This window comes from Triturus cristatus, chromosome 7 (genome assembly GCF_964204655.1).
Source record: "Triturus cristatus chromosome 7, aTriCri1.1, whole genome shotgun sequence".
NCBI lineage: Eukaryota > Metazoa > Chordata > Amphibia > Caudata > Salamandridae > Triturus > Triturus cristatus.
In genome coordinates this window covers 928678227-928702781 of record NC_140590.1, presented here as the reverse complement: position 1 = coordinate 928702781, position 24555 = coordinate 928678227, and positions in this window count along the sequence as shown.

Below are 24555 nucleotides of genomic sequence, written 5' to 3'. Positions count from 1 at the left end.
AAATTGTCAAGATGGAAAACAACCTTTGAAAATAACCACAGACTTACAAGATTGAGGGGGTTCACCAGTGTTTGCAGTGTTCCCATAGACATGCCCCTGGCTGACTCTAGTAGCAGCATTGCTGCTGGAACAATCTGCCCTAATGACAGACGTCCCACTATCGCACCTCCAATCGGTGGGAGGAAATGTCCTTTGATCCTGATTCTGGGACACAAGATCCCCAAATGTACAACCATATGTCAGTTTTTGTGCATATACATCGCACTTGTGTGCTCAGAACCATGTGTGAATAGGATTCATCGTGATTAAAGGAAGGATGCGGAATACCCCAAAATCGACTCAGGTATATGCAGAGGCGAGTTCACTAAAGGTATCTTTAATCAGCATCACATAGACTCTAAGAACACATCAGACCACATTTCAGTTGGAGAGCCCTTAAGTGAAAGAGACCCCGCCTTGCAATGGCAATGCCTCAGAGTGGATCCCACAACTCTCCCATAACTATAGAATATATATCTTTTTTTTTTTTTTTACAGAGTTTTATATAGCGCGAACTTGACCCGAATCGGGTATCAGAGCGCTTTACATAGCACAAGTTGCATTACATGAGGACACATTCATTTTTGTTAGGCACGGGGAGATTAAGTGATTTACCCAGAATCACAGGATGTTCAGCGTCATTGCCAAGACTCGAACCCAGTTCCCCAGATTCGACCACCCTAGCCCTTAGGCCAACTCCTCTCGCCAATATATATGCGAAAATAATGGTTAGCGTTAAAAATCGACGAAGGGGCTTTTACAGTTTGCAGACGTACAGGTGAAGCATCATGCAGAAAGGGATCTCTTCTCACTCACCCTGAACTACAGGGGCTGTCTATTGAAAGAGCATTCTTGGAACGAAACACTCTGCAAATGTTTTTGTAAGAAAAATGTTTTCATAATGACATGGCTGGAATGCATTGTGTTCTGCTGCCACTGTCAATCAGGTGATTGATTCATTCAGACTGCTTTTTCCTTTCGCTTGACTCTTGCTGACATCACTGATGTAATAAAGTGCATTAGGCACAGGAGGGAGGTACTTTACATTATTGAATCGATGGCTTTAATCATGATAATGCATTACTGATAGTCTTCAAAAGATTGCTCGACCTATTACGTATTTATTTAACTTGCTTATGGGTTTATGCTTGTTCTGTTGTTCTAACCATGCTCTTCAGAGCATTGCAATTTTTTTTAATTCCAATCATTTCGATTGGAAAAATGGTTGATGTTCAGTGCCTCAGAATCCCTCCTTTTGGAGGGTTTGCCCGCCTTCAGCATTAATAAATCCATCATTCAAACAGAATGATATAAATGGGACAGATTGATATAAATTCATCATGGCCTGGGATAAAGAGTTGCATGAGTGCGGTGCACGTGCCTTTGAGCGCACATAGCATCGCTTCAAGAAACTGCATGTCAGCTGTCGGGGGAATGCGCTATACAGAATAGGACACTTTACTCCGCACGCGTTTACAACGCGTGCCATTACCCCGCATTTTTTACTCTACAAAATCTTTTACATCGCATTCCCCATTACAACGCAATTTACTATTCTAACTCCACCTGGGCGTTGCTTTGGGGAATGCGTTGTAATGGTTTGAGGTGTAAAGCCCTGCGTTGTAAAAGATTTTGCGGAGTAAAATCTGCAGGGTGATGGCATACGTTGTAACGCATTCGTTGTAAAGGATGTTTAACGCAGTATACCAATACATAGTAGGCGTGGCACGACTTGTATAGGCTAACTGGAGGGAACACATTATCGATCTGTGAACAGATCGCGATATACTAAAGAAGGGGCAAAATGCAACCTTCTCCAGTCTGGGGGTATTCTGAAAAGGGGGAGGCTGTGTCTGAAAAGGCGGCATTTTTCAAGCAAAGATGGTGGAATTTAGACAATTCAGAGCTGGATATTAAGGGGAGGGGTTAGGGGCAGCTGTTAAAGCAGAAACAGACATCATGAGGTAATCACACTGAACACTCCATGAAAGTGCAAAAGGAGATTTATTAGGACAAGATTGCAATAGAATAAAAAACAGTTCAACACTGATCAACTTAAACATCTTAAACATCTTCTGGTATCCCCACCCTCATTCTCTCTTCACCCCAACTTTACCCATCATGTTGCTTCACTCTTCCTCACACCTCGCATTCCATGAGATCCTTCCACCCCCAGACTCATTCTCACTTATTTTCATCAAGCATTCTTCCTTGAAAAACTTCCTTGACTTGTCCCAGGGCATCTTGCAGACTGTCATTCTTCGCTGACGTACACCCCCTCCCCCCAGAGGGGTGGGCAGGCCGTATCTGACTCCCCACCCACCCCCTCTACTGTCCTACCAATACCAATGCACCCCGTCCTAAATATGGCAACCTAAGGTCTATGCTGAGACACCCACCCGACACTACAACCTGGTGGGTGGGTGGCAACTGCGAATAGTCTTGGCGCAAGGGAAATGAGCCAGAGTGAGGCTGGCCTCCTCTCTTGGCTCGTATATATCCCCTAACCTAATTCCCTCACCTGCCCACAGCCCACCTATCCCGTCCTTGTTATCCCCCTCACGAAAGGTCCCATGGGAAGACTAGGTTGCACCCTTGCTTCCCATGGGACCTTGCATGGGGTGAATGAGGGGCACTCAAAATGGTAGTTTTCTATGGGTGTGATTTCTGGTGTAGACATAGAAAAAAAATCCACAATTCATCAAAATCTTGAAACAAAGCGGCATTGTACTTGTAAATGCACAGGCCCTCTCAACATGGCTATTTAGAACATTATTCTAAAAAGAATTACTATTTGGAACATCTTTTCGGCAACTTCAAAGTTGCATTTCCCCTGCTGGGGTCTGGCCATCCTGCCTGGCAGACCGATGAGTGTGCTGTGCTTCTACTGCCCGGACTGCAAACGCATTTGACACTATATCCCGCCTTTCTCAGAAGCCTCCCTTTCGAGGACGGAATCACACATATCGCTAACATTTTAAAGTCCTTTATTTATGGTAATGTCATTGTACTTACCTCTTACTCTCAAGTAGAGGTGATGTCGGCATGCAGCGCGACAACAAAGGAGACGGCGCACTCTTGTTGCGGTTTCTGGCTCTAAGCGCCATGTGTGAGCTTTCAGTCACCTTCATTGCATAAAAGAGGTGAGCCAGGGACTCCTGATCACCAATACTTTACATGTGCAAAAAACATTGTGTGGCGCCTGCATACTAGCCTGCTCAAAGAATACATTCCTTCAAAACTTTAATGACAAATGAGAAACAGGCAGTCACAGTATCCTGTCAGGCCAGCGGGAGCCACATCCAGAATCTACTGTTCATAGCCTTTCTAGTGCTAAGATGGGGATGAATCAGCTTGGGGGTGATCCGATCAAGCCTGCGAAGGCACTCACATTGCTTTTTTGTGGGTTGGAATCACCCACCTCTCTCCTAGTTTCAGCAGTCTCGATCCCTGGACCAACTTTAGCCAACAGGCTACATGGCTATGAGGAAACCTCTCACTGGCCATCAGAGCTTGGGTAGCTGCTGAACTGGTTAACTGCCGCTGGGTCTCCTTCTTCTTCTTCAAGCCTCAACCTTGAGTGTACTGGAATAGTGGGAGGACTTTGACATCAGCAAAAGAAGGATGCATTTCTTGTCGCTTCTTCTAGTTCTCTTTTTGCTGTCAACATAGTACCATGAAATGGGATGATCTTCCATGCAGATAGGTCTAGGGGAGGTGGAATTTGCTCCCTGGTTGTCTATCCTTGACCAGCAAAGGTCGTTCATGCCTAAGTTAGAGTCTTTCGCTCCATGCCTCAGACTGACTTTTTCATTGCGCTTTGTTCTTCTGGTTACAATGGCCTCTTCATCTGCAGGGCACAGAATACACTCAGGATGATGAGCAATCACACCCGCTATTTCCCAGCTCCCAGGCACAGTTTACAAGGATCTCGTCCTGTCATGCTGTGAGGTTTCAACCTTAAGTAGGATTAGATGACTTTATCAATGTTTGATGGTCTTCCAGTGCTATTATATTACTTTTGTGAGAGTTTGCATAAATCTTTTGGATTCCCCATTTGCTTGAGGCTGGAGCAGCGCAATTTAGACTCCACCCTTATATGTCAAAAATATGCCATTACATACATATAACCTACATTATATTCACTGTGTGCCTTAATTGCATTAATGTGTGTAAAGCAGTTAAATGTATTAATGGACTGAAATCATTGCAGGAATTAGAGATTTATGTACGTATACACTAATGTCCAGTTGAAACATATAAACATGTATTCTTTTACTCACATTTTACATTTATTCTTCAAGTTATATGTGTGTATGTATAGCCATGAATTTGAAGTGCATATTAAATGCTCAGTTAAACTTAGCCTGACTACAGGCCTCAATTGAAATCCATTTTGCCGTGCCAGCATATTCTCTCTTGCAGGTGTATAATAATGATTCTCGTTAGCTAGAGAAAGGCTTATTGTTTGTATTAAACTGCTGATAATGAGGCCTGGAGGGAAGAACTTGGCAGGAAACATGGAGAATTAATAGTCAGAAGAGTCCTACTGTTCATCATGTACTAGGACAGAAAGATGTTCAAGGTTGAGAATTATAGTCGAAGTTTCAATGCGATTAGAAACAGACAAGATGTTGCAGAGACTTCCTTGAATAACGATTGGCTTGACTCCTGGTGGTGTGAAAGGATATATGGATATTCTGAATCTCCAGTTACTTTTAAATTGGGGTTCACACTGTTAGAAAGCATGAGATACCCTTTTATACTTTGAGAGGTACAGACCTCCCTGCTTGCCTTATTCTTGCAAGTGTGACGCTTTATGCCAAACACGCATTTCCTTTTTCTTAGAACTTCTACTGAAGTGTGATCATGCTGACACCTTCAATGCTCCCAAAATAAAAAATCCTTGGTAGATGTCCTGGTAACTTATCCAGGACTAGGCAAGAGAAGGGAAGTTTCTTTATGAAACACCTGTTCGCTCTAATTTATTTATTTATTTTTGTGGCTATCACTATTCTTCATCTCATTTTATTACAACTGAATCTACTGAGACATTTCAATTTACCTGCTGTATTTCTGTACCTATTAAACTTATTTTGGGTTTGCTTATATACTGGATTGATTGGCAATCCAGAGTAAAATCCTTTAACTATATTTAGTGATTCTTGGTTCTTATTGTGGAGTTACATTGGCTTCACACGTTGGGAATGTATTGTTGATGTCTTCTCCCTTACAGTGCTTTGTGTCAACCAACAAAATTCCATACAACCTAAGTGGAATAATCTTTGACAACTTTACAAAGAGACTGCATTGTAAGTTCCAGTGTATTGTCAATACCATCAGGGTGACACTTTCAGATTATTGATGGAAAACTGTTTCAGGTAGTCTGTCTTTTTAGCCTTTGAAACTGGGGACCACTGTCTGTCCTTATTTCACAGAAAAACACAAAGTGTTGCCATTATTTTTTCAATTTTAGGTATTACCTCTTCCACTTGGAACAGTCATTTATAACTACTAGGGCATGCCACACATCAAACAAACTCCCAAAGTCAGCGCTCACTCTGAAGCAGGTAGATTTCGGATGTCTTTGGCCATTACAGGTACCAGGGTTATTCTTAATAGCACAGGGATGTTATGCAGTGTGGGCTAAGCAGTTATCCACCAACTTCTTCTACTTCCCTGTTTGAAAGGTTTGGATGGCCAGTTGGAGGCAATCATCAGTGTTGGTGGTGGCTACAATGTCAGCCAAGGACATCAGTAATGGGCAAGACTTTTCCTGACCATTCTGACATATTCCCTGGTGTCCAGCACCAACACTGCTTCTTCGGTAGCTGCTGGTCTGGGATGCTTTGAGAGGTAAGCAGGGTTGAGAAAGCCTGGTCGATAGATCCTTGAGAATGTGTATTTGTGTAGCTGGAGGATTCACTTCTCCATGCAGGGAGAAGGCTCATGGAAGGATCCTTGGAATTACAGAATTAGAGACTTTTGGTTGGTGCAGACGGCGAACAGATGGCCATACAAGTACAGATGGAAGTGTCTGAACCCCCAACAGATGTCAATAGCCTCTTGTTCAATTTGTAAATAGTGTTGTTCTGTTTCCAACAACACCCTGCTAGCATAGGCTACGGGAGTCTACTTGCCACAATCCTGTTTCTGTGACAGGACCCCTCACCCCAAGGCATGTGAGACTGGCATCTACAGCCAGCTCAGAGTCTTTTGGAGGGTAAAAGAAATAGTACTCTTGTCACAGCTGACTGGGTATCATTGGGCTGCTAAAAATCAGTCTGCTGTCCTTTTTCCCATGTCCAGGGCACAGAGGTTTTTGTAAGTTCTGTTAGAGGTCTGGTTGGGATTGTCAAGTTTATATAAGCCACTCACAATACATGACCATGCCCAGAAAATTCCATACACCTGCTGTGGAAGTGGGCAGCAGGGCCTAATTGATGTCTTCAACCTTAGCTGGATCTGGTGCTGCCCTTCTGCAGAAAAACTATACCTAAATGAAGCTGATGCCTTGTGCAGAAGTTCACATTTGGTGGCATTTAATGTGAGCACACTGTCTTGGTGGCACTGTAGAACTTTCCAAATGCAGCAATGATGGTCTTCCAGTAGACAGATAAATACCAGAATATTATCACTAACATTGATGACCATGTCAGTCTGGATAGAACCTCCCGGATGGTGTTCTGAAATACCTCTGCTGGAAAGTAAATCCCAAATTTTAGCATTTGGTACCTCTTCAACCCCAGATGTGTAGAGAAAGTTGTGCTATATCGTGAGGCGGGGTCAAGCAACAGCAAGTGGTTCCCGACTCAAGGTCCACTTTGGAAAACGAGCAAGGCCCATTAATTTCACTCACAAGTTTGTCGACTCTTGGTGTGATATGCTGTTTCCTCTTAATTGCCTGATTTGGGAGGCACTTGTCTACACATGGTCATACTTCCCATGAATATTTGGGTTTTCTCGTAATAATAATTGGGTGAAATTAATGCAATGAATCCAACGAAGCGCCCATTAATATCTGCTTTTTCCAATTTCTGAGGCTCCTTTTTGACTTCATGCCAAAGACGTAACGCCACCCAGCGATGTTGGAGAACTACTGCCTGTAAGGATTTACAATGTGTAGTTCAGTCATCAGTGGTCTGAAGAATGATTTGGACATCATACTGATAGACACAAATGCATTGATTAGGTCTTGAATCGGTTGGCCACCTACCAGGACTTTGCAGTGGGGTAGGATTCATTTTGCACGGTTCCTGGTAAACAGAATAGCCAACATGCACTTAAGCACAAGCTTTTTCAGCATCATCCATGTTGTTCGCTGGGATGTCTTCTGATGATAGGATGATAAAATTGATGCTAGACTTTTTAGGCAGTCTAGATGGGCTAGATTATCTGCACACTTTGGCAAAGTGTTCCAATTTACCTCAGGTGGCCCATTTCTTGCCCAGTGCTGGGCAGGCTTCTGACTGGGGATGTTTCCCCCGCAGTATCCACTTGGCAGATTCTGGGTTAGTATGGGCATTGCTTTGAATCTAGAGGGCATATTTGAGACCATGTTGATGGACTCTGGTTTGATGGGCTTAATGGGGGGCAGACTCCGTGTGGGAGATCCTGGCCCTGGAAAGTTCAAGGGAGCATCCCAATGTCAAAAAGTCATATAACTAGTTACCCGTCTCCCTTAGAATTCGTCCCCCTAGCTTCATTGATGCAGAGCCCTGTATGAATTAGGCCCTAGTTTCTTCAGTTTAAGGAACAAATGCTTGCCAATTCCTTTAATCATTCAAATAATTTGTCCAGTAATTCTTCAGGGCTCTGAGGAACTTGGCACAGTAAGAAGCATCCATAGTTGGGATTTGCAAATTGGTGAAAATGTTTATTCAGGACATTCACCCAGGTCTGGTAAGTGTGAAACGGGCCAGGTGGTTTTATCGGGTTGCATGACAACTTGAAGATGTCGTTCCCTGCCAGGTGGAGAAGCGTGAGTCTCTTCCTCTCATCTGATACTTCAGTGGCTGCAAAGTACATCTCCAGCCTGTCTACCCTTTGCTTCTACTTGGCTGCCTTCTATTAGGTCGCCCAAGCTAATACAAAGAGGTTGCCAGCCGGAATGAATGACATCATGTGTAGCTTAGGTGTGTGATGTGGATCAAGGTAGGACATGAGAACTTTTCACCTGTTTCGCTGGATGCATGCAGCGGTGGCTCAGAGGGACATCTGCACTGCCGCAGCAAAGAGTCATACTGGTGCAATGCCACCCCTCGGCAGACAGAGACACGGGGTGAGTACCTCTCTCAATGAGCTGCGCCTCCTGCATGTATTCCTTTCTCCTCGATTCTGAGGTGTGGCCTGGAGTGATATATCTGGGCAACGTTATGTCTGCTACTTCAGTTTCTCTCCTTCCGTCGTGGTGCTGCTGCACAGGAGATGGGGGTGGCTCAATCATCACAGCACTGACTGCAGAGGCAGCCATCTCTGCATCTTATGTAGTATCAAAAGCATAGGTACGGTTATGCTATGCTCTTGCAACTCGATCAACTGGACACCTCGATGGAGGTGGAGGTAAGTAAGCTGAGCATGTTTCTGCAGAGGTTTGCAATTTACAACTGCAACTAGTCTCTCTTCTTGTTTAGCCCCTTTTAGAACCTTAGTTTGCTGAGCGATTTCACAAGGTGAGTGTCTCAAAGTTGACTTTAGTGATCTTAGATGTACCCAGCAGGTGCATACCTTCCATGAGGATGGAGGATGGTGCTGGTTGAGTTCCTTTCAGTGAAAACAAAGCTCATTGGTGTCATGGTCTAAAACAGCAGACAACTTTTATGTCCTGAGTTACCAATGCGATGTGAGTTGTATCCTGTCCACCTGCATGGTTCCTGGGCTGTGACCAAAAGTAAAAGGCAAACTAAGAGCAGAGGATCTCAGCTTCTTTCAGGCACACATGTGCCTGAGCATTGCTTAATTTATGCAGGTGGTTGCATGTGTTGTGCACCGGCACTTGTTTTTGGTTGCTAGGACTTATTTTTCATCATCAGACTTCGACCCAGAGAAAGAGAGAGAAGTAGAGAAAGAAGGAGGACACGAAGTACAGGAAACAGTAATAAAAGCAGAAATTAGGGATATAAAAGATTCTGAAAGAGTGAAATAGAAAGTATATATTTGTGAACAAAAGAGGCATGATCTGAAGTCAAGAATGGACTTTCAGCAGCAGTGTCAGTGGGTGCCTAAGGAAAACGTTGGGCCAAGTCTCTTTTATTACTTTTTTAACAAATGAAGCATGTGACGTAGCTAAAGGAGTCACTATATGTTGGTTGTCCAAAATAAGTGTCCTGATATGAAGGCTCAAATATGATAAGCAGGGCCGGACTGGCCGTAGCGGGCACTGGGCATTTCCACGGTGGGCCGCAAGGGTGGGGGGCGATTTTGGCCCCCCCGGAGGCCGTTTTTGTTACAGGGCCATTTTTACAGCATAACTGCAATAACAGCCTTGCGACAAAATCGGCCGAAACTGGCCTGGGCAAACAGCTCGTCTGCACCCCAACCCCCCTGGCGGGGCTGGCCGAGCGCTTTGCCAGGGCCGGTTTTGATTTCCAGTATGGGTAATATTTTTCCCCTTCTCCCCTCCCCCCCCCTCCCCCCCTCCTCCTGCCGTCCTACCTTTCCTCTGTTCCTTCTTTATAGGAAAAGAGATATATGTAGTTATCTCTCCACATGCACCCCTGGCGCATGGACAGTCAGAGGGACGCTGCCTCGTGTGACCCGTTGGAGCGCGAGCCAAGTTGAGGTTTACAGTTGGTCACCCGTTGGGTGACAGTTGATATCTTACAGTTTAGTTGGCTGGCGCTGTGCTTGCACGCACTTTCTGCGCTGTCTGTGGGATCTTATAACTGCTTAAGTAATAAATCTTCTTACCTGCCTGGACATCTCACTGTCGTCATTACAGAATGTTTTTGCTACAATACTATGTTTAGATTAACAGGGTTTTCTGCGCACACCATCCTGTTATCTGTATTATATTGTGCAAAGAGAGTCTAACTGTTCTCGTTTTAAGAAGTGACATTGCATTGCTTCATATCCTCGTCATATAGGAGGTCTCTTTACTATTCATCCTGCTTTTATGGGTAGGACTCAGAAACAGAGGGATAGATCACCACCCCTTATATCACCTACTAAACTCATCACCCATCCTAAATCTCTACAGTGAGATTTAGCCCCTAGGTCTTTCAAAGCAATTATGGAGAGTTCTATAGACTTAGGTTTGGGGTGCTCCTCTTCTGCATCTGGAGCACTGCCCAAGTATCCCTCCCCTTCAGTGACAAGACCAAACAAGCATTGGCATAGCCAATAGGTCTCGCCTTAGGGACCTTATAAGTGTTTAGTTATCCAGCACAATATCCTTGGTGCAACAACATCAACTGTTGCATGGCTAAACACTTATAAGGTCCGAAAGGCGAGACCTATTGGCTATGTCAATGCTTGTTAAAGATTATATGGGCTCTGATTGGAGCCAGCGGAAGCCATCTGTTGCCTTATTTATAGCTCCTGTTTCTAAGAAGTATATTCCTTGGCAGAGTGAAAAGTGTGTCTGACAGCTCATAATTCATAAAGTTACTTTGCACAAAACTCAGCTTCGCTGTGATTTTTGAAGGGCTGGCGCTGAAGACCGAATGGTCTTTCCAGGTGCTTGAAATCAGTGCAGTAAGGTACAGTGAGTGCTCTTGTTGGCAATGTGTTGAAAATTCAAAGGAAATGCAGACTCCGCAGCAGGTAAGTCCAAGTATCTTTATTTCTGATCATCCACTCTCCATCTCACAGGAATGGTACTTCAATATTCTAACATAAACTCCCTGGAGGAGACCAATAGCTGGGGATGGACAGGGAGGGCCGGAACGAACCATTACAGGAAACGTACATTACTGATAAATTACAACACATCTCCTTATGTAGGGGAAAGTTACCAGACAATAAGCTCACGATATATTCACAATTCTATCCTTACTCCATGTCTGACCTTTTTCCAGACCAACTACATTCCTTCCAGACTTGTCCACCCGTATGGGAGCCCCATACTTACTCGACCCTGATTGTACATGAGTTGGTTTCCTGACCATCACCGGAGTGTCAGTTTCAAAATCTACATTTTTGACACCATGTTTGACATCATACCATACTTTGTATTTTTATTGATGACACTCTACTTTATCTTTGCTCTGGATTAGATCAGGCAATACACTTTTCCCACCTCCCAACCATGTGGGATTCATTTTGGTACTAGGCTCCCTCCCTCTCAGGAACACAAAAGGAGATACTCCAGTAACACCATTGGGAGTGGTGTGGTATGCCCACAACCACTCTCTTAATGAGTCTTCAACATTGAACCCATTTGTGATAGCTAGTTGAATGTGTTCTTTCACCATTCGATTCACCCTCTCAACTAAGCCATTGGCTTTCGGACAATAGAGTGCAGTCTTTTCATGTCTTATATTAAGTTCTTACATGAATTCTCTCATTGTCTCAGTCACAAACTGCACCCCATTGTCTGTCACAAGAGTAGAAGGAATACCTTCATAGACAAAGAAGATCTTCAAAAAAGAGATGAGACTGTTCGTAGTGGTGGATGATGTAAATTTGAAATTGACCCAATGAGAGGTGTAATCCACCATAACAAACATGAACCTCTACTGCGGACCCAGCATTTCCATAGGACCAATGATATCCATGGCCAATTTGGTCCATGGGGTCATTGGGACACTGACAGGGGCCAAAGGAGCTTTGTGAGAAATCTTACTCTTATCACTGTTAGCACAGCTGACACATTCCTTAACCTTTATCTCAATCATGGAATCCATTTTAGGAAACCAAAAACAGCTCCTAACCTTGTTTTTAGTGAGACTCCGGCCCAAATGCCCTTCATGAGCTAGATCAATTATTTTATTCCTCATACACATGGGCGGAATGATTTTATCACCACGCTGTATGCAACCAGACATGAGGCAAAGTTCTAGTCTCACTTCCCAAAAGTCTCTAAGAATGTCGGGAACTTCCGAAATCTTTTCTGGCCATCCTTTACTGATGAGTTCTTTTAATGTCTACATAGCTTCATCCTCTTTCATTCCCTTATCCCACTCGTCACTTGTTAGTGAAGCTAGATGAATGGGAAATATGGGGACATCTAACGATTCTTCGCTCTGATTGCCTTTGATAGGTGATCTAGATAAGTAGTCAGCAATCACATTTTCCGGACCTGGTAAATACTCCACTTTAAAACAGTAATTTTCCAGACCTAGGACCCATTTACTTATCCGGGGTGACATATTTTGAGCTTGTTTAGGTGAAAACATGAAAGTTAATGGTTTGTGGTCCGTGTGTATAACAAATCTTGTACCCCATAGGAAAAATTTTAAATGATACACAGCCCAAAAGCATGCCAACGCCTCCATCTCAATAACTGAGTAGTTGCGTTCTGATGAGCTAAGGGTCCGGGATGCAAATGCTATGACTGTCTCTTCCCCATCTCCTTTCTGAGAAAGCATAGCTCCTAACCCTTTGTTAGATGCATCTGTAGTTAATACTGTTTTCCTGTTTGCACAAAAGTACCAAGAGCTGGAGATTCTAAAATACGATGTTTTATCGTTTCAACCATCTCACTGTGTCTTTCTTCCCATTCAAACACTGTGTTTTTCTTGAGAAGCTCACGTAAGCCATCACATAAGTCAGCAAAATTTCTTACAAATTTGGACATATATTCCACTAAACCCAAGAACGATTTCAGTTCCTCTTTGTTCGATGGGTGTGGAGCATCCTTGACTGCTTGGATTAAACTATATTTGGGCCTAAAACCTTCTTTGGATATGGTATGGCCCAAATAGTCAACAGATGTGACTTTAATCTTGCATTATCTAGTCGAACTGTTAACCCTGCTTCTGAGAGTTTGTGACACACTGTATTGAGGGTAACATCATGTTCTTCCTCTGTCGACCCGTACATAAGTATGTTGTCCTGGAAACAGAGTGTATTTTTGACACCCTTAAGAACCTGTTGCATTATTTTTTGAAAAATGGAAGCCGCTGAGGCGAGGCCAAACGGCATTCTTATAAACATATATGCCCCAAAAGGTGATGTATATGCTGTCAAAGGTCTTGACTCAGGGTGTAGTTCAACCTGATGATAGGCCATGGATAAATCAATGACTGAAAAAAAACATGCCTTCCCCATTGTACTTAACATCTCATTTATATTGGGGAGAGGAAACCTCTCTACCCAAATATTGTCGTTTAGTGAGCGAAGGTCCACACAAAGACGAATACCTAGTCCATTCCCCTTGGATGCAAGAACTAATGGTGCGAGCCATTCTGTAGCTTCAATGGGTTGGATGACCCCTACTTCACATAACTTATCCAACTCCGCTTTGAGCGTTTCTCTAAGGCGAAGTGGTACAGGCCGTGTTTTGTGCACCACAGGCTTGGCACCTTGCCTGACTTTAATTCTGTGTTGGAAGTCACGTAACTTACCCAGTTTCTCAGTGAAAAGGTTCGGGTATGCGTCCTGCAAGTGTTTGTTACTGTCAGGAATATTGACTAGAATTACCTGGTTCTTATCATTTGGATCCAAAATGATCCCCAGTTCTTTCTGGTGTTGCCAACCTAGAAGGTTAGCCCCACATTCCACCACATACACTTTGCCCACCGTGGATCTTCCATTAAAGTTTATGTGACTGCTTATCATGCCAACCAGAGGAATGGGATCTCTCGTGTAACCCTCCGGAGAAATATCAGGAGTACTTAACATCATTTTACTACCCCTTAGAGACTCCTCAAAGTCTTTGATATTTATCAACGTGAATGGTGAAAACGAATCAGCATACACTTGCAACGGTTTATTATCAAATAAGACAACACATTTGGGATAGTTAGGTTTTGACCCTGCATCACTATCTTTCACTTGAAACACAAATTTGGCCTGTGGTTCACCTTGAGTATTGATCACATTAACAGTATTACTCACGCCTTCTCTACATACCCTTGCTAGGTGCCCTCTCCTGTTGCATTTTTTACATAAAACATTACGTGCAGTACACAAAGGGTTGTTTGCGAGATGATTGCTGCTACCACATCTAAAACATTTTAGCCCATGCCCCTCCTTGGTAGGTTTTAAAGTTGTGACATCTTTGTTGCCCCACTTGTCAGATATTTTCTGTACTTCATTGCTACTGGCTTCTGCTTGTACTACACCTACTACCTCTTATTTAACCTTCATTTCCTTTACACATTTAGCAGTATGTTCAATAGATTGTGCAATTGAAATAGCCTCTCTAAGCGTGGGATTTTTCGCAAGTAGTTTTTCTTGAACCCTGCTATTGTTCGTGCATCTGACAAGTTGATCTCGAATGAGCGAGTCATTTAGATCCCCGAATTCACATAACTGAGTGAGTCCTCTTAAGGCTGCAATATAGTTATTAATAGACTCACTCTTCCCTTGCACTCTGCTAAAAAATTTATGTCGTTCCAGAACCACATTAACTTTGTCTCCAAAGTGTGTTTCTAATTTTATAAGAGTAACATCGTAAACATCAAAATCATCGTCATTATCCACCTCAGGTAGAGTTTCATACACTTTATGTCCGTGCACACCCAAGTTATGCAGCAATATGTGTTGTTTCCGCAGGGCTGAGAACTTCTCCCCCCCCCATAGCAATCAGATATGACTCAAATAGTTTTGTCCAATCTTTCCAGTGACTCTCCGGATCACCGCACTCATTCAGAAAGGACGGTGGTTGGCTAATACCTGGAGTGCCCATGTTGAGAAATGAACTGCACACTGAACAGTATAATTGAATTAACTTCCGAAGACCACCACAACTGGAAATTAAAACTACCTGTAAAACAGGACTAAAGAAGCCCAACACTATACAAAATTTACAGGACCCAGTTTCTCTGGAGACTTCCAGTCGGCAAAAAGCCTATGAGAACGCTACAAGTCATGCACCATATGGGTTATGTGAGGAAACAGAGAACCGGACACCCACTGCAATGATTAAGTCTTACTTGTGAGGCGCAGCAAAGCAGAGTTCTCCTTGAACGGGCCTCCCGGGACCATAACACAGCACCCAGTAAAGTCCAATTGAACCTCTGGCCAGGATTGCCTGAAAAAGTACCGCCTGCAAGTCTTGGGGCGCAGAGATCCACTACAGAAGATTAAATGACGAAAAACAGGAACACACAGGCCCAAAAGGTTGCAGCGCCGGGCCTCCAACGACAGAACAGGGCACTTACTGAATGAAATATCGGAGCAGGCACGGCCCTCTAGTGGTTGGAGCGCTGAGACTCTGACAGCCAGAAGAAAGCTATCTCGAACTCCTGGAACAGACCGGCCCTCTGGGGTTGGAGCGCCTATTCTGAGGAGAATCTGAAGAGAAACTCGGAGCCAGCATGCCCTCTAGTGGTTGTAACGCCAATTCTGAGGAGAGTCTGAAGAGAATATCGGAGCAGGCACGGCCCTCTAGTGGCTGAAGCACCGGGACACAGACTGCCGGAAGGAAGTTATCACATAGATCCTGGCAAAATCCAGCCCCCAGGAGTTGGAGCGCCGAGTAGAGATCTCGTAGAGGAACGGCTGGGGAATTCTGTAGCAAACCAGCACGCAAGCACCCCCGTAGCAGTGGCAGACAAAGCGGCACGGTTCAGCCCCGACCTTGGGCCGAGAACATCTCTCTGGAAAGGCAAGAGGAGTAGAGTGAAACTCAGGGAGACTCAGCTGCTCCCAGGGCACCACGCCGATCTGCTCCCCGAACACCACACCGATGATGCCAGAAGAACCCAATCTCAGGAAGTCTCCCAATGACGAACAGCCATGCACACCTCAGGAACTGCCAGGAGTACTTTGAAGAGTTCCCTGACAAACACAGGAGAACAAGGTATTTGTGGCGGTGCGAGCACAATACTCGTACTGTTCAGGTGCCCTCAGTCCCAGTCCCAGATGAGATGCTTCATAGAAAACAATAAAGGAGAGAGTAAACAAAGGGGAGATGACCAGCTGCCCCCTTTGCAGATCGTCACCAGTGTTGAGAATTCAAAGGAAATGCAGACTCCACAGCAGGTAAGTCCAAGTATCTTTATTTCTGATCATCCACTCTCCATCTCACAGGAATGGTACTTCAACATTCTAACATAAACTCCCTGGAGGAGACCAATAGCTGGGAATGGACAGGGAGGGCCGGAACGAACCATTACAGGAAACTTACATTACTGATAAATTACAACACAATGGTGCATGTGCAGGGCAGTATCACGATGGTGGCTTATCACTGTTCGGAATGTCCGTTTTGCAAAACCCTAGTTCTCAGGTTTTAGGTTTGACTCCTCTTTTATTGCCTGATGGCTCATACGCGCCTTAAACCACAGCCCAGTAGGCACTTCCCGGCATAAGTTGCTTACTTGCTTTTGAATAGAAGAAGGCAAAACAGACCACTGATTAAAATGCTTTTTGATAGTATTAATTACTTTGAAAGTTGATAGAGAAAAGCCTTGTTTACATTTGTATCATCAATTTGTGATCACAGAGAAGGAGACAATAGAATTATTATTTTTTTGGCAACCGTAGCATTTTTGGCTTGTATAGATCAATCTTCCTAGCTGTCTTCTATGGAATGATTTCAGTATGCATGGCATAGTGCGGCCTTCATCATGAGACAGAAAAAAAATGTCATACACATGTGGAAGTGTTCCTGTTGGGGGCATACTAAAATATGATAGTGTTGAAAATGTTTGTCTCTGTAAGTCTTTCAATGCTGTCTGCCAGCAAGAAACTCCGTAATGGAAAATATAATAAAAATGCAAACCTCATCTCCGTAGCATCTTCACCCAAGATCTTCTAATGTCTGTGAAACATACACACGCATAATGACGAACTGGCAACGGTGAAGCGTGTCTGTAAAAGTGAGATTGGATTTTAAACAATGTGACCAGCAACCTCACATGGCTATTACTTTGGTGGCTGAACTGTCTGTGGTAGACTTGTATAAAGATGTAAATTGTGGGTTAGAGCTCACCCCGTGTTCTGAAAAGTAGGGTCAGCGTTGAAAGGTGTGCTTTGTACCTGAGTAGAAGCCAGCACAGACCTTTCTGCATGGGAGAGAGACTTGTGCCTTATTTTATGTAATCTGGTGAGGCATTTTAACTCTCGTGGTTTCAGGTTGGCTCAATGTGACTAAACTGCTTTGGAAAAGGCCAGGAACATCACGTGGTAAAAATATACATTGTATATAAGCAGTAAGCAAGTGTGATACCACATACTGTACTATGTGCCATAATTGCCGAAAGATCTGTATAATGTACAGTATATAATCTCTGAAAATGTCAATAAAAATATGTTACAAAAAAAAAAATAATGTATATAAGCAGTAAGCAAACTCCGGTTGCTGCTAGTCAGCTGTGGTATGCAGAATTGTCATACGCGAGGTTCACTTCTGCATTTATTCTGATATTAACAGAAAATACATGACCTTAGTCAGCAGGCCCTTCCAGGGGTACAGGAAACCTTTAAGTTTCCTTATCCAGGACACCAGAAGTCATTCTTTTGGGACTTCCGGCATGGAAAGTCTTCCCGCTTTGTTCAGGGAGCAGGAAAGCTAATGGGGCCAGCATGTTTCCCGCAGCAGTACTCAGAAGTTGGACTCTGAAACCTTCGAGCTTCTCCAGCCTGTCGTCTGTCTACTAGTATATAGTCTGAGGATTCGATGTAGCTGAATCGCTTCAGTGCAGACATTGGGCTGTGGGCATAACCCCTACTGTGAAAATATTTCTGTCGTATTCTTAGTTCAACCTCTTCGAATGTTTGTACTGGTGTGTTTGTGAAGATCATACCTGTGTATTGTCTGCTTCTGCGATTCTGTTGTAAATATGTTTAGTAGCTAACTGCTTTTTTTTTTTGTTGCTATATTCAACATGTTTTTTAGGTCTCGCCTGACCCAGCGCATGCGCTGGTCTGGCGAGACTTATTGAGAGGGCTCCAAAAAGTGCTACCAGTCCAGCCTAGAGCTACAGTGCATGTGCGCGGGTGGGCGTGCCGCGATTACTTTCACTTTAGCGGCCGCACGGCCGCTTTGATGTTTGAGCGCGATCGCGATCACTTTCACTTTCGCGGCCGCATGGTCGCTTGGCATAGCCAATAGGTCTCGCTTTTGGGACCTTATAAGTATTTAGTTATGCACTTATAAGGTCCCAAAGGCGAGACCTATTGGTTATGCCAGTGCTTGTTGTTTTATTGCTATGCTCTATGAATGTTCATGACCTGCACTATCTAACCCTTTCCTTGTAGGCTAGGTCACCATAAACCGCTTTTTCATGGTAGGACTTTTTGTTTCTGAGGTGCAGTGGAACCTGAAGAGTTCAATTGGTAAACAGAGAGACATTCTTCAAGAGCAAGTGCCTTTTTCATGATAACCAATTCAACCCTTAAACTAACTACTTATGTTTAAAAAAAAAGTCTCATTTCATATACTTGTGTGCCAGCACAAACACATTTAATTCATATTAAGCAGTAGTTCACATCTTGAGATTGGGGTTTGAAATGCTAGAACTGAGTCTTTACAGAAACCAAGTGACAGAATAAAAGGTTGAGTAAATATAACCATTAAGACAATCTATTAAATCCCTGCAGTGTATCTTGTTGCATTTAAGCAGCAAGATCTGCACTTAGAAAAGAGATTCCTAAATGTACCGTGTGATGAGATGTGAAGTAGTGCATACAAGCTGTTGCCTCTGCCCTTTGACATTACTCTGTAATCCACTGGTCTAGTTTTGCCTTTTCTAACTTTATCCGATGCCAGCCTTCATGTGCTACAGGCGAAATACTTGTTAAGTTCTGCACTGCAAGTACTGATATCTAGATTTTAAAGAACCTTTGCACCGCTCTTTTAAACCCAGTCAACTTAAAAGGTTTTGAATGCTTTACCTGTGTCGACTTTGTACCTCTGAAATCATCGGAATCTTTCCGAGGGTTGCTACTTGGAAGTGTTAATTTGGACATTACACAGAAGACTGATAGAACTGTTCATTTCAATGAGGTTTACACCTTTCTGCTTCTCTTCTGAGTTTTCCTCCTAAGGTCATCGCTTCTGATCTTTTATATTACACAAACGAAAGAAAATGGCTCTCAAAAATAAAGTTTGCATTTAACGAAAACTCGATTTAGTGATACATTTTGGAAAGGCGTGCGGCCACGTCTCCCGCAAGGTGACAATAGAGGGGACAGCCTCTTGGCTTTTTCCATCAGCCAGTGAAAGCAAAGTTTGTCTTTTGGAGCCACCACAGAGCAAATGCTTCCCCTCGGAAGAGGCACAAGTCACACCTGGGTGCCTCCACGAGATTTGGAATGGGGACTGTTTGAGAGGGCTCATAGCTGCTGCGCATCCTCTTTCCTCCCGCTTGACCACCCATATACCGTCCCAACTTTGAGAGCAAGAAGTTATTACTTAATAATTCAGTTTTTCAGTGTCGCAAGCAGTGTTGCAGGGCTTACCTAACGTAAGAAGTACAGTATGCTGCAATAAATAGAGTAGGGGCCACAAACTTGATGGCCTCAGGCCATAGGGGAACCTGAGAGGAAAGCTAGGCAGCCCATTTATCCGTTTAAGGACAGTTGGTACCGTGACAAATGGGGGTCGGCTTTTAATCTCTCCTGGTCTCACGGCCGCAGCAAAAGAAGATTTGCAAAGGAGCTGCAGCCCCTCTTAAGAACAACGAGCACCGGGTGTCTGTGTACTACGGAAAGTATTGCATTCCCGGCTCTCTGGATTGGTATTAAATGCAGTGTCAGTGATTGGATTTTGACACAGCGCTGAATACTTAGAAGGCGGGTAAACGAATCGTACCTGAGTGCCAGTAAGTTTAATAAAAATGGAACTCTTTCGCTTAACCAAAAACTGTGTGGTATATTTTTATGTAGCATCATTAATGATTGGGTTGCAATAACCGAGGCTTGGTGTAGAAATGCAAGGAGTTGATATCAGAGGTGAGGATGACATTTTTTTAGAACGTTCTAGCATTCCAAGAACAGGCCATAGTTTCCTAGATTGCAGGGAAAATCAGCTGTTATCTCCTTTGAAGGCTTCTTAAAGAGGCATTCTACAAACAAGTGTTTACTCGTTGGTGTGCTGTGGTCTGCGCTGTTGTGTCTGGAATTGTGATCCTGCCTCGCTGCTCACCAGACCCAGGCTTTATTTACCCATGTCCTGGCATCGTACTTTACTCCTGGTGGATTATTTGGACACCAGCACCCGCTGCCGCCTCCTTGGTTTCTTTTCAGTTTATAGGACAGGCAGCATTGGTGGGGACATACACAGCCGTAATGCTCGTGCAATAATTTAGTATTCCCACACAGTACTGCATAATTAGAACTAGGGTTGACGAGCCACTTGTGCCGGGCAATGAACGTGGATCCCGCGTGACGAGCTCCACATGAATCCCGACGCTGCTCCACAGACAACATCTCTTAGTATCGAGGGTGCAGCCCCGGGTGTGAGGTAGCTGCCAGAGAGCATTAAAGGCATTAACGATGCAATCCCGTGGTGACGATGCGCCGGCTTCACATACTCGCACACAGCCAACTTTACAATCTGATAGGCCGGCCGCTATTTTTTCTCACACCTTTCATCCATCAGTGATAAGGAACCAGCTCGGATGTCTTGTTAACAAATATCCAAGCTTTAAATTTCCACATGATGCTGCCAGGTACTTACTCTAACATATCTCTTTCTACCGAGAAGTGGCTCCTCGGAAATGTGCAGCTGTGCACAGGTCTCATTTTGCACTTCTGCGCCCTGCTGGCAGCACTTCAATGTCAGGTATGCTGTGGCCTCCACACACCGCCGTTGCCGTGGTGCCCCGCAGGCCTGCAGATTGGCGGGAGCCCAGCGCCCCCAGCCTGCCCATTGGGCACCACTGACAGGGTAAAAATAGAGCGGCAGGGAGGCTGCCTGCCTGCTGCGTGATGAGCCGCCATTCGCGCCTCTCTCTCTTGCAGGCTCACAGACCCTGGCCAGTGCGAGGCCTCCGCTTCTTAGAGACAATGATCACTTTAGGCGAGAAACTGATCCTAGATTGTGGTAAAGGAATCTGTAAAATGTCCAAGATTCTGAAATGTGCACTCTCTGCTCCGAAACTGTGCACCACCGTGCAGCATTCACCAAAGCAACAAGCGCGTGCCTCGGGCTGAAAGCAAAAAAAAACAAGTTTGGCAGCAGGGGGAGGGAGCAGAGGGCCTGCGCCTGGTTCCCTTTCAGGAGCGAGCTTTGAAACCATCTGTGAAGCTCGCTCCCGCATGGGAATCGCCAAACGTGCACGCGTTGTCATTCAAAGCAATGCAATGCGTGCACGTTTTTGGCTGAAAAGGCGAATTGATTTCTAAAGGGCTTTTTCCTATGCGGCGCATGCGCGCTGCGTCGGCGAGACCTATAAAGGATTCAGATTCACCATCTAAAACACAAATTCTGCTGAGTATGGGGGCTAGAATCTAGAAGGTGCAAACTCCCAAATTCTCAAGGACACCAAAGAGCAACATCCAAATTTCAAGAGGATTCAAAACTCTGATTGGTTAAGACCATTTCACATCATACCTGCAGTTCTCCATGTTATTACAACGTACAGAACATCAGTTCTGGGGTCACTGCTACTCTGAAGTGGACACAGGAGTGCATGCTAACACCTAGTCTATAAAAACTTAAATAACTACTTAAATAAATAAATAACATACAACCTAGATGATACGCAGACTTATCAAGAAAACGATTTCTAAGGAAAAAAAAGCAAATGCTAGAACTTTCACTTGAAATGTTTTGAGAATAATACATTTATGAGACACAAAGCAGGTAAGCACTCAAAAAACATAATACATTTAAAATATATCACTATCCAAAGGTAGTATTCTTCTTATTAAGGAGCTCATTTGAACGCCAACAGTAAACTCAGTCAGTAATGCCATATCCAAAATTAATATTTAAACAAAAAATGGGGCAACCCAGCATCCCTAGCAACCTGGGTGAGTATATACGAACATAAATAATGGTTCCCTCAGGGGACACTAATAACCTTTGCTTCCTAGGCAGTTATAATGAAGTGATCTGGATGGGAAATTAGAGTTTGCAAAAGAGTAGCTGATCAACAGATACCCATATATGTAAAAATACAAGTCTGTACAAGCAATGGGTCTATACATTGCTTGTATACAATGATGGTATTTTACAAGCAAGTAAAAAAAAAAAATAACAGTAGGTGCTCCTTGTGGACAGCACAGTGTTGGTGAATGGTGAAAGATAGTGAATAGTAGTGCACAGTGACACATAAGCCACACAATTGTCGCCAAAGATTTAGTAATAGAGAGCCTAGGACCCAAATAACCGTATAGGGTCCACCTTTAGCAAACATCATTAAAGTCAACACATATACATCGACGTTTCAACCACTAAGTATCAAACTGAAACAGAGTCTCCAGCAGGATCAAATTAATAGTCGCCTCCTAAGCAAGGTCACTTTTATGTGGAGCAAAAGCCTGGTATTGAACAAATACATTTGCTGATCCGCCATTGGGCATTCAACAAAATATTGCTATTTCTTCGTATATCAGCATAGCAGCCGTCAGACGCTGAATATTTTCAGCGTCTGACAGCTGCTAGCTGGTATGCTGACCATTTCATTACAATTGCCTAGGAAGCAAAGGCTATTAGCTTCCGAACAACAAAAACAAATGTGTTTTCCAGCTCAAATTGATCAAAAGTTACCGAAACATGCAGCAAATCTGTTGCTGGGAAGTGGAAGGCTCTTCTCAAAGGTTGACTGGTCACCTTTCCATTGCTTATTGCTCTATTTGGGTGTTAAACTGTTACTAGTAGACGACAGCTTTGCGCAGACAGCATTAGTATGTTTAAAAATGACAAAACAATGAAGTAATAGTATTAGAAAATGTGCTGCATTACACCGCATAATTTGCCATTGCTCGCTACATAATTTTGTCAATCCTGCCGCATAATTTCCGTTCTCCCCTGCCGCATAATTCCTGATGAGGAAGCAGAACTGGAAAAGTTCATATGTGTGGTGCTTCCAGACCCTACTTTCGCTGTCAAAATCTTCAATCACACCGCTTTTGCCACAAATTCGAAAAGGCTAACACAAGACGCACTTATTTCACAGAACGAAGACCCCAGACATATTCTAATGTTACAAAAGCACACCAAATTAATTCTGCATCCTCCTGACCTTAAGGTATTTCATTTTGGTTTTTTTCTTCACGGCACCATGTTTTCGTCTCTTTGGAAACTTAGGTTTCTAATATTACAAACTGACACGCCCTTCAAACCTTTATGAGTAGCCGGGGGCCCGCGCTCCCTCCCAGTGCCCAAAGCCGCCTCATTGTCCAGTCCCGGAGTCGTTTTAGGATGCCGCCAAAAGCAACAGTTTTTAAAGGCAGCAGGGTGCCACACTTAACTGCCCACAAAGCAATGGAAATTAGGCTGACCTTATAACCAGGCGGAGGGAGGATGCCAAGAAAGCAAGCCATTGACAATGCGCCCAGAAAATACAGCTCCCGTTGGACGTGTTGGATGTGTGTGGAGAGCTTTGGTGTAGCGGGCTGCCTCAGCAACACTGGATTCCAGCATGTCTAGCCTAACTCAGGACGCAGACCATGAAACAAACGATTGTCTTTCAAAACGTTTTTCTTACGCGTTTTTATGCTGTAAATGTTTATAGCCTCGTTTCCCATGGGTCTTCTTCGGGTTTGCTGGCTGCCAGTTCAAAATGTAGTATTTGGTTGACAGCTATACTCGAAGAAAAAGAAAATGTTTTAAGTTATAACATTAAACAAGCATTGGCAAAGTCAACAGGTCTGGCCTTGACAAGTGTGCAATGTGTTTTGCACAGCTATGCAATATGCAAGAACAATGATATAAAAATATATAAATATTAAGGAGGGGCCCAGCAGCCCAGGCACACCGGTCCTTGAAATTAAGTGCGCTCCTTTGCGGACATCTGTGCCTCCATAATCAGTCAAATATCATCATTTACAAGTGCAAGACACCCATTGGATGAAGTGGGCTCCCCCACCGCCCCATGCTGTATGCTGTGGTGACCAGTAGCGCCATATGAATGCCACTGTATCAGATCAATAGATAGAATGGGCTAACCGAAAGCCACTGTCTATGTATTATACTTAGGTAATTTTATTTATGTTTTTTTTGGGAAAACATGAGGCTGGTGAGAGGGGCAAATCAGAAACTATTTAGACCTAAAAAGAAGCAATCCCGTTCAGTAGAAATGCGTGAATATCTAGTATGACATTATCTAAACTGCTCGCGCAGCAGTCCTTGTAGATGGTTTTCTATAGATAGTCCTGAGTTAAAAGTTTCAACCTCTGGATCTGACTTCTTTGTTGCTGTGGGCAATGTCATTTTGTGGCTGAGATAATGTAATACTGTTTATCCCACAATACCGCTCGGTCAGTGGGTCCTGGGGGGGGGCGGCGGGGGAA